Source organism: Megalobrama amblycephala, unplaced genomic scaffold (assembly GCF_018812025.1).
Source record: "Megalobrama amblycephala isolate DHTTF-2021 unplaced genomic scaffold, ASM1881202v1 scaffold419, whole genome shotgun sequence".
In the NCBI taxonomy this organism is placed as follows: domain Eukaryota; kingdom Metazoa; phylum Chordata; class Actinopteri; order Cypriniformes; family Xenocyprididae; genus Megalobrama; species Megalobrama amblycephala.
Window position 1 is genome coordinate 100,468 of NW_025953368.1, and position 6,810 is coordinate 107,277.

General features: G+C 36.3%; 1 long non-coding RNA gene across 1 annotated transcript; it reads left to right on the forward strand.

Annotated features, from left to right (window-relative positions):
• Positions 1-5,229: 5,229 nt before the first annotated feature.
• Positions 5,230-5,774, forward strand: LOC125261502. The gene is made up of 3 exons (XR_007183325.1): positions 5,230-5,294; positions 5,413-5,520; positions 5,612-5,774. It is a non-coding gene; the product is annotated as an uncharacterized LOC125261502 (long non-coding RNA).
• The last annotated feature ends 1,036 nt before the right edge of the window (positions 5,775-6,810 follow it).

The following is a 6,810-nucleotide window of genomic DNA, read 5'->3' on the forward strand; positions in this document are numbered from 1 at the left end:
TGACAATTGTAATTGTAATAATTGTAACAGACACAATTATTCTTCTGTTAAAATGTCTGTATTATTTGAGGTGCAAACTGTTTAAATCATGTTTATCCATGGGTTTCAAAGACGTCACTTCCGCTATGCCCGCCGCCATATTTGTGTCCGGTCACAGCTGCGCGCTCTGTTTAAGTCTATGGTGACAACCTTCTGAGAGTGTTTTGTTGGCCTTCCTCTGGGATATGTGGTGCTGTTAGCTGTTTCAACAGTCGTCAGAACTACAAATTTATTTGATCCCAAAGGAGTTAGATCGGCGGAATTATTGGCTTCATTCAGAAAGGACCACACCACTGGAAGCCAAACAGCAACGCACAACATTAATAACTGCTGGGACTGTAATTTACATAACTTTATAACGAGAACACTATTGTAATAAAATGTTGTGAATTCTCTATGTTGTTGTTTCAGCGTGTTGTTGTGGGAAGAACGCGTCTACTGGAGTTAAACATTGATTACATAACTTGTGACAGCATTCGCGTCATTTTGTGCAGATAAAACTTGTAATATTAATTTTATGAAGTATAAATATCTGAGTATTCTCATAAAGGATGTGTTTCGTTGAGGTAAATAACCCACAGAGCTGATGATCATATCATATAGCTTCAGCGCGAGCGCTCAAAAAGTAAGACAAAACATTAATATGATTGGGACTGTCTTCTTATAAATTATATTATAATCGTATACTTGTAACATAACGTTGTGAATTATTTGGCCTTATTTGCTGTGTTTCGGAGTTCCATGACGTTACTTCAAGTTCATATAGGCCTATGCGTGATTTTGTGCAAATACTAGTTGTAGTATTATTTTCATTTTGTATAAATATCTGAATTATTTTATATAGGATGTGTTCCGTTGAGTAACTTTCAGTTTATGAGTTTTTATTCTCTTCAACTTCAGCGTGCGCAACTCAAACAGCAATGATTAAGTTATTAAAATGTTTACAGTAATATTAAAACTTTAATATTTTTTTTTTAAATGAATGCATTATTTTTAATAACTAGCTCTTATATTGTTCTCGTATTATATTCAGCAACACATAGTTTGATTAATAATAAGGATCACGAACAATAACAGATTTTTTTCTCGCGGTGCCGCAGTAAAGATAGTTTGCGGTTTGATATTCAGATTTCTTTTGGCTATAAATACGCAGTGCGCTGTCATAGACATGCAAATAATACCGAATATCGTTCTCCATGATTTGTGAATTAAGGTGACGCTGTCCTTTGGGCCGAAATCAGGTTTTTTTTTCGTAGCGACTCTTAATTTTATAATGGCTATAGCTCCAAATGTTGGACACTTAGAGGAATGAAACTGGTGTCATCTTCACCAGCTTGATCTGTGAATTTTTTCACAGCAAAGCTCTTGTCCGTAAACCCCTTGGTAAGTCCGCCAGTAAGGAATGTGAAATAAAAGCATTCTTCATGTTTAACGTCTATTACCAATGAACACGCAGACTGCTGGAATAAAATAACATTGTTTTAGGTCGAGCTCGATTTGTGAAAACTTTCACAATAGCATTTTATCTCCTGGTCGTGTTTCTCTTTGCTCTGCCCCCGTTTTTTGTATAATATGAGATATATATATATATATATATATATATATATATATATATATATATATAAAATATGATATATATATTATATAAATGACCTTGTACAGATAATGTACATCACTATTCTCATCTGTGAAAACTTTCACAGTTCAGTACGGGTCAGCTGACCCTTCCCTGGGTCACTAACATCGCTATTCTGATCTCTGAATACTTTCACAGTTGAGTTTTGGTCAGCTGACCCTTCCCTGGGTCATGTACATCACTATTCTGATCTGTGAAAACTTTCACAGTTGAGTTTTGGTCAGCTGACCCTTCCCTGGGTCATGTACATCACTATTCTGACCTGTGAAAACTTTCACAGTTCAGTACGGGTCAGCTGACCCTTCCCTGGGTCACTAACATCGCTATTCTGATCTGTGAAACCTTTCACAGTTGAGCTTTGGTCAGCTGACCCTTCCCTGGGTCATGTACATCACTATTCTGAACTGTGAAAGTTTACACAGATCAGAATAGTGATGTACATGACCCTGGGATGGGTCAGCTGACCCTTACTGAACTGTGAAAGTTTACACAGATCAGAATAGTGATGTACATGACCCTGGGATGGGTCAGCTGACCCTTACTGAACTGTGAAAGTTTTCTAAGATCAGAAAAGTGATGTTAGTGACCCAGGGTAGGGTCAGCTGACCCGTACTGAACTGTGAAAGTTTTCTAAGATCAGAAAAGTGATGTTAGTGACCCTGGGATGGGTCAGCTGACCCGTACTGAACTGTGAAAGTTTTCACAGATGAGAATAGTGATGTACATTATCTGTACAAGGTCATTTATATAATTAATATATATATATATATATATCATATTATACAAAAAACGGGGGGCAGAGCAAAGAGAAACACGACCACGAGATAAAATGCTATTGTGAAAGTTTTCACAAATCGAGCTCGACCTAAAACAATGTTATTTTATTCCAGCAGTCTGCGTGTTCATTGGTAATAGACGTTAAACATGAAGAACACCTTTATTTCACATTCCTTACTGGCGGACTTACCAAGGGGTTTACGGACAAGAGCTTTGCTGTGAAAAAATTCACAGATCAAGCTGGTGAAGATGACACCAGTTTCATTCCTCTAAGTGTCCAACATTTGGAGATATAGCCATTATAAAATTAAGAGTCGCTACGAAAAAAAAAACTGATTTCGGCCCAAAGGACAGCGTCACCTTAATTCACAAATCATGGAGAACGATATTTGGTATTATTTGCATGTCTATGACAGCGCACTGCGTATTTATAGCCAAAAGAAATCTGAATATCAAACCGCAAACTATCTTTACTGCGGTCATATGCCGGCCTCATTTTGATAACAGTATTATTTGAGCTGCACGCGCTGAGTGAACACCCGTAAAATGAAGCACTTTGCTAGAAGGCTAATTAACTCAAAGGAACACATCCTATATAGGGTAATTCATATATATTTATACAAGATATACATAAAATTACAACTTATATTTGCACAAAATCATGCACGCATGTACTTGAACTAATTCGGCTCGTGTCGTGAATTTGTTAATCCTGTAATAACACGCCGAAACATAGCAACTAGAATTCACAATATTTTAATACAATATTGTATACAATTATAATGTTATGTAAATTACAGTCCCAGCAGTTATTAATGTTGTGCGTTGCTGTTTGGCTGCCAGTGGTGTGGTCCTTTCTGAATGAAGCCAATAATTCCGCCGATCTAACTCCTTTGGGATCAAATAAATTTGTAGTTCTGACGACTGTTGAAACAGCTAACAGCACCACATATCCCAGACATATTGTAAATTTGCTGTGAACCTTCTGAGAGTGTTTTGTTGGCCTTCCTCTGGTAGTTGTAGCTGCTGTCACCATAGACTTAAACAGAACGCGCAGCTGTGACCGGACACAAATATGGCGGCGATAAAATACAGTGACGTCACATGAAACCCATGGATAGTCATTTTAGGTTTACTGAATTATGATACCAAGGAAAAATATAGCTGTAAGCAGAAATTGAGAGGCCAAGCACAATGAAGGTGCGATACGTCATGCCCATGTTGGCATAACCTGATATTGCTGAGTTCAACATTTTTGTTGATCCTGGGTCAACATTCAAATCAACCAATCAGATTTGAGGGACAAGTTTACAGGCTTATGTCAAGTGTAGGCTTAAAATCATGAATTGGTGCTTCTACATCAGTGTTATTCATCTATCATTTCCCGCTGATTTTTGGGATTTATGGGTAGGATTAGGTTTAGGGGTAGGAATAGGGTTAAGACTAAATTTTCAGACTGGAATGTTGTTCCAGGATCAACAAAATATGTTGACACAGGAACGCATCTAACTCAGCAATATCAGGACGTGCCCAGTGTTGCATGCCAAAATAAATGAAGTTCCAGGCGTGCTTGGTTTGATGGGTTCGTTTATTGTTGTTCATTGCTTACATTTATTTGCAGTACACAAAATCTCTGCGTGCCTTTTTCAGTCATCGCCAAAAACTAAGCATGGCTGGAAGCATCAGACTAACATGCAACATTGAGTAATTAAAGACCTTTTAAGATGATTTTAGTGAAAATGGCTGAAAAATCATTAGTACTAGTAACATGATTTATTGGTATATCCCTTTTAACCAATCATGCCTTTAAATTTGTTGATGCGCTATAGGAAAACGGTTTCATCTATCGACACAAAATCCAGAACTTGGCCTGAAGATGAGACGAATTTGGAAATAAAATTGATAAACGGTCTAGAAGGAGTTTGAAAAAAATATTTTTTGAAAGAAAATCAAATTGGCAGACAGGAAGATAAAATTGGTCTCTGTGTGACCAGCATGACCCAAGGGGTCTATTAAGATCAGTTTCATTGAAGTACCAAAATTAGACAAAAGCTATACATTTTTATCTTATTTTGAAATTTTGGTGTAAAACATTTTTTTCAGGGCATGGTGTGGATGACATTTACTGGGATTCGTAATGATTTGCAAATGCGTTCATAAAATAGCATTTTGGGACAAATCCTGCAAAAAAAAACTCATGACTGAAAGAATCAGAGGAAAAATGAATTTTGATTCAATGCAACCCCTTAAAATGTGGTAAAAATCATGTTAACACTAACACATATTGTCTTGTGGCTGTACTATTCACTTTCATTCTAAGTGCCTCACTGTAACTCACATTTCTGGAAATTATTTTTGTGGTAATTAACATTATTCCAGATTGAACCAGATTATTCCTTTATGTATTTACATATTAAGTTACTTAATTATTTTGTAGTTTGGGGTGACATAAGCAATCACTGACCGTCAACATATACTGTAAATAAGACTGTAGATTAGATTTATCCATACATCTGTTTATTTCTCTTATATTTTTCAGCTCATCTGCCTGTTCCTGTCATCAGCAGTAACTCTTCACAATGTTCTTCATCATCATCATCATCATCATCATCAAATTGTTCATTGGTGTGTTCAGCTGTGAATGTGAGTCATGTGACTCTCTCCTGGTACAAAGGAAACAGTTTATTGTCCAGCATCAGTGTGTCTGATCTCAGCATCAGTCTCTCTCTACCTCTGGAGGTGGAATATCAGGATAAAAACACCTACAGCTGTGTGCTGAACAATCCCATCAGCAACCAGACTCAACATCTGGACATCACTCACCTCTGTCACACATGTTCAGGTACGGTGATATTAACATTGATTTACTCTCAGTTATACAGTGCTGATGTGTGATAGTGTTTGTTGTAGATCAGATGGACAGATTCACTCACACTAACGACTCATTTTGTCATTTACAGATCAAGGTCTACCTTTATTGTACACAGTGCTGATCTCTGCTGCTGGATCTCTGTTGATTGTAGCTGTGGTTGGGATGTTCTGGATCTGCAAGAAATGTAGAAAAACAGGTCAGGAGAGTAAGAAATGTATCTATACACATGTTAATAAAACGCAAATATTGAAAACTTTATCTCGTTTTAAAATATCTTGTTAATGCAGTCAAAACCCAGGAGGAAGACAGAACTGATTCATCAATGCTTAAAAAAACACGGAAAATGGTAAGATGTTGCAAGAAGTTGTTGCAGTCAGTTAGTTTGAAGTTTGCAGCATCAGACGTGTGTGGTTTATCAACGCTGTCATTAATGTTCCTGTGGTTTATATTCTGAGCTGAAATTTAGTATTAGCATCTGCTGGTTTCTTTTACACAAAAGCATCAGCAAAGATACTTTTGCAGTACGTTTACTATAAACGTACTGCAAAAGTATCTTTGCTGATGCTTTTGTGTGAAAGACAGTTATTCTCAGAGCAGAGGCTGTCGAGACGAAACTTCAGAAATTAAATACTCTGTTTGATGATTTACACGGTGTGTGTGTTCACTATGTGTGTGTGTACTTGGATGGCTTAAATGCAGAGCACAAATTGCAGGTATGGGACACCATGCTTGGCCACACATCACGTCAATTTCACTTTTTTTTTTTTCTTTTTTTTTTACTTTTACTTTCAACTGTTTAAAAAGTCATGATTGAGGTAATTTCCTCCATGTATTCTTATCATCTGTCCTGTATGGTAGTTTTTCAAAACAAAAAAAGGTTATTCAGACAGAAACATCTTCTATTAATTTTCTGTCTATTCAGCAGGTTCCTGACTGAGTGTATTTTTCCTTTCAGAAATCAAAGATGGAGCCTGTGTATGAAAATGTCTCCAAAAAACGACGATCAAACATTATATCTATACTGAGATTTTTGTTATAGATTATAAATATAACACACTTTTGGTTTTGTTCACATTTATTCTGTGCCAGGATGTCTACATTTTGTTTCCACTCTTTGTATCATATATTTCTGTGTTATTGCAATGTCTGAAATTGTGTTTTAATTATAATAACATAAAAAAAAACTCAACTAAAATGTTCTATTTTAAGTTTATCATTTAATTCATGTTGTGGAGGTAAAGAACTGCCTGAAGCAAAGTGCATGAAAATCATTTAATGCAGATTTAGCTGTGGATTATCCCACTTATGCCATGTTCATTTACCAGTACTTAAAACTTAAAAGCAGTTATTAAAGGGCAAATTTATGTAGTGTTGTGTTGACTCTTATGTTCGTTGGTACATCCAATAACAGAACATTTGTAATGTTTTTTATGCAGCAGATATATATCCCTGCAGTCGCTACAGTGAGGAAATAGAAATAGGCTGC